This window comes from Propithecus coquereli, unplaced genomic scaffold (assembly GCF_000956105.1).
Source record: "Propithecus coquereli isolate 6110/MARCELLA unplaced genomic scaffold, Pcoq_1.0 Scaffold12, whole genome shotgun sequence".
Taxonomy (NCBI): Eukaryota; Metazoa; Chordata; class Mammalia; order Primates; family Indriidae; genus Propithecus; species Propithecus coquereli.
In genome coordinates, this window is record NW_012136080.1 from 15,192,332 (window position 1) to 15,197,105 (window position 4,774).

General features: G+C 45.5%; 1 pseudogene; it reads right to left on the reverse strand.

Moving 5' to 3' along the window:
• The window catches only part of LOC105825600, a 47,783-nt pseudogene extending 43,623 nt beyond the window's left edge, over nt 1–4,160 (reverse strand).
• Nucleotides 4,161–4,774: the final 614 nt, after the last annotated feature.

The following is a 4,774-nucleotide window of genomic DNA, read 5'->3' on the forward strand; positions in this document are numbered from 1 at the left end:
TTGGTCTTGAACAACTGACTGCTGCCTCAGCTTCCCAAAGCTCTGGGATTACAGACATAAACCACTGTGCCCAGCCATGACACAGAATTTTTGAAGAGACAAGGACAGTTGTAGAATGTCCCCACATTCAAGACTTGTCTGATTGTTTCTTCTTGTTATTAAACTTCTTCCACTACTCCTTGTATTTTTTGTAAAATAAAAGTCAATTCTACAGCCTCAATTAGATGTAGGTTTACTTTTTTGGAAAGAAGTTTTTCAAAGGTGATGTTGTGCTTTATATCGCTTCAAACCAGCAGGGACATCATGTCAGGTTGTCCCATCATTTCGATGTCATGTCTGAAGACTGAGCTCAGGTGTGGCTGCCAAGTGTCTCCATTGTAAAAGCACTTTCCTCCTTTTGCTATTGGTACGTGAACTCTGGGGTACTATGGGAAAACCCTTGGTCACCATTCTAACATCCTGCCCCTGAATGACATTTCGCCTAATGTTTTCAACATCCATTTTGGTTCCTTCCCTCAGTTGTTTATACTTGTTATTTTTCTAACATTTATTGAACAACTGACTATGTACTGAGCACTGTTCGCAGAGTTTTACCTGTATTTTCTCCTTTAATCATCACAATACTCTATGAGATAATTTCATTTCCCCCATTCTATAAGTGAGGAAACTAAGGCACAGAGAAGATGTATTAGTTTTCTGTTGCTACTATAAGAAAACACCACAAATTTCGTGGCTTAAAACAACATAAATTTATTATCTTACAGTTCTGGAGGTCAGAAGTTTGAAATGGGTCTCACTGGACTGAAATCAAGGTGTAGGCAGGGCTGCTTTCCCTCTGGAGGTTCTAGGGAAAAAACTGTTCCTTGCCTTTTCCAGCCTTTAGAGGCCACCTGCATTCCTTGGCTCACGGTCCCCTTCCATTTTCAAAGCTGGCAATGGCAGGTCTTCTCGTATGGTAACACTCTGATCATGCTTCCGTTGTCACACCTCCTGCTCTGACTCTGAGTCTCTCATCTGCCTCCCTTGTCCACATTTTTTTTTTTTTTTTTTTTGAGACAGAGTCTTGCTCTGTTGCCTGGGCTAGAGAGCTGTGGCATCAGCCCAGCTTACAGCAACTTCAAGCTCCTGGGCTCAAGGGATCCTCCTGCCTGAGCCTCCTGAGTAGCTGGGACTACAGGCACGCACCACCATGCCTGGCTAATTTTTCTGTTTTTAGTAGAGACAGGGTCTCGCTCTTGCTCAGGCTAGTCTCGAACTTCTGACCTCAAGTGATCCTCCTGCCTTGGCCTCCCAGAGTGCCAAGTTTATAGTCGTGAACCACCTCGCTGGGTTCCTCATCCACTTGTAAAGACTTGTGATTGCCCACCAAATAGCCCAGAACAATCTCCCTTTCTTAAGATCAGTTGATTACCCACCTTAATTCCACCTGTAACCTTAATTCCCCTTTGCTATGTAACCTAAAATATTCACAGGATTCGGGGATTAGGACATGGGTGTCTTTGGGCGAGGGGCATTATTCTGCCTACCACAGAAGGTAAGTAACTTGCCATGGTCACACAATAAGCAAATCAGCAGCAGAGCCAGAGTTTGGGCTCTGCCTAGTTCCGCGGCCCACATTTTTTGGGGGCAGGGAGTTTAAACACTTATTTTTTAAAATATCAAACCACTAGAAAAATGTATCACAGCCTGGAAACAGCAAACAGACAGGCTATATTATCATTTTAAATAATAAGTTGGCAAAAAGACAATAAATAATAAGTTGGCAAAAAGACAACAAGGTCGTTATCACAACAATAAGGTGCCAGGCTGGGGCAGGAATACTGCATGTTGCAAAGGCCCCAAACAAAAATGGCATTTGGTAGTGGGGGGCTGCCCTCCTTTGTTCTAAGGGAGTCGAACCTTGTCCCAGCCCAAGTTGCTTCCTTTTTCTCCTTTGATCTTCCTGTTGCCAGGGGATTGTCTCAATAGGGCTCTATCGATTCAGGAGGCTAAGCAAGCAGTGTTGTGTTTAGGCTTCCATTCCATTTCTGTTCTATGAAAACCAGGTTTTTCCAAATCCAAGACTTCTCAACTCTCTTATATTATAATTAAGTAGCCAACAGTTCCTCTTTTACTATTCATTTCCGGATACTGGTATGTATCACTATCAAAAACCCCCTTTCTCTTCAAGGGGAAAGTGTTACTACTGCAAGCTCCTCCTGTCACTCTGCTGCAGGCAGCCTCAGGGCCCATCAGCCAGTAAGACGGAAGCTGTGTTTCCCTTAATCAGTGTGATGTCACCTCTCGTGTTTTGCACGGTCTCCAGGCTGAAAGGTGCAGCGTGTCATAATTTTTTTTTTTTTTTTGAGACAGAGTTTGGCTCTGTTGCCCTGGCTAGAGTGCCGTGGCATCAGCCTAGCTCACAGCAACCTCAAACTCCTGGGCTCAAGCGATCCTCCTGCCTCAGCCTCCCGAGTAGCTGGGACTACAGGCATGCGCCACCATGCCCGGCTAATTTTTTCTATATATATATTTTTAGTTGTCCAGATCATTTCTTTCTATTTTTAGTAGAGATGGGGTCTCGCTCTTGCTCAGGCTGGTCTCGAACTCCTGACCTCAAGCGATCCCCCCGCCTCAGCCTCCCAGAGTGCTAGGATTACAGGCATGAGCCACCGCGCCCTGCCTGTCATAATTTTAAGAAATGTACATCCACATCTTTATGGCCAGAAAGGTTATCCACAAAGAATCTTACGAATTCTTACTCAAACTACTCTCCCTCCAAACTCCACGTCTTAAATCAACTTTATGCCCTTGTATAAATAAAACAAAACTAAACAAAACAAAACCTTTTTTCCCTTTCTAAATTAGTGACCTCATGGATTTTGTTTTACAGCCTATGGAAAATGGTGTGGTAACACTTCTGGTAAAGAGGAGGTTGGCAACAAGCAGAAACACCTCTCCTCAAACTCCACCAGGTTCAACGAAACTGCCAGCCTGTTGGTACCTGTGTAAGAGGAATTTGGTACCTTGGAGGGCTCTGGCTTGGTAAAAGGAAGATCTCTACTTCCAGGACAAGCACTTGTCTCATAAAATTTAGGCTCTAAAACATTCCAGTACTATCTCTGGCCCAAATTTTACCAGTTTTTTCCATTTTACTTTTTAGGATTGAAACATAAAAGAACCAGTGCCCAGAGGCAAGTTACGTATGCCTTAAACTTGTTGCCATCCTTAATTTCTTCACATATAAACTTTGCTTAAAAGACTGAAATTCTCATTCTTCCTTCTTCTTCTTCTTTTTTTTTAGACTGGTCAAGTGCAGTAGTGAGAAGGGGCAAAGCAGTAGAACAAGGAGTTCGATCTGTAACTGACTGTGGACAATCAAGCGAGATAACTCACTACCTTCGGACCAGCTTCATTCTTCTTTTCATTTTTTTTATTTTATTTTATTTTTTAAGAGACAGGGTCTCACTTTGCTGTGCAGGTGATGCAGTGGCATGATCGTAGCTCATCGTAACCTGGAACTCTTAGATTCAAGCGATCCTCCCACCTCAGCCTCCCAAGTAGCTGAGACTACAGGCCCACCCCACCACGCCCGGGTAATTAAGTTTATCATGGCCACTGGCAAAGACTTGTATTTCCCAAGGGATGAGAGAGACATCTTCCTTTTCTTGGTAATAGTTGGGAGGAGGTGCATGTGGTCATCCACACACTCGGTCAGACAATTGCCCAGCTGACCCTGCACCTGAAGCTCCTTCCTCCCTGTGTCCATTGAATCACTGGCTTTGTCATTGCATTGCGTGGTCCACCTGGACAGGTGGTTCTGGAACTTCTCCAACTCACTAGTTACCAAAGCCTGGGCTTGAGCCAGAGGTGCATGGCAAAGCTCGATGCATTGGTACACCTGCTGCATCGACGCCTGGCTGTTCTCACACAGCTCGTGCTGCCCCGGAACATGACGCCCTGCGGTTTCTGGATGTTCTCTCTCTCCAGACTCTTTACCATGGAGTCCACTACCTCCTGCACTCAGAGATGTTGCAGCTCCGCTGTGGTGATCCTGCGCTCCCCAGAACCAAGCCCGCACCCACCTGGACTCAGCGCAAGGGCCTGCCCCCTCACCTCAGCTTCCTGGCTCCCAGGGCCCACATTTTTAATCCTCTAAAAATGTATTTAGGGTGCGGCATGGTGGTTCACACCTGTAATCCTAGCACTCTGGGAGGCTGAGGTGGGAGGATTGCTTGAGCTCAGGAGTTTGAGAGCAGCCTCCGCCAAGAGTGAGATCCGATCTCTACTAAAAATAGAAAGAAATTAGCCAGACAACTAAAAATAGAAAAAATTAGCTGGACATGGTGGCGCACGCCTGTAGTTCCAGCTACTTGGGAAGCTGAGGCAGAAGGATTGCTTGAACCCAGGAGTTCGAGGTTGCTGTGAGCTAGGCTGATGCCAGGGCACTCTAGCCTGGGCAACAGAGTAAGATTCTGTCTCAAAAAAAAGTTAAAAATGTACTAAGTAGTGGGGTTGGGATAATGTATTATGACTTGCATAAGACATCTTGCCAGCCTCCCTCTTCCCCTGATTTCATAAGGTAACATGAAATTCACTATTACAATTTGGCTTCCCTCAGTATGCTGTAGTGTCTAAGTCTAGAGTCTGCAGCTCAAATCCCAAGGCACAGTGGCTCACGTCTGTAATCCCAGCACGTTGGGAGGTGGAGGTGGGAGGATCAATTGAGGCCAAGAGTTGGAGGTTGCAGTGAGCTGAGAGTGCGTGCCACTGTACTCCAGCCTGTGCAACAGTG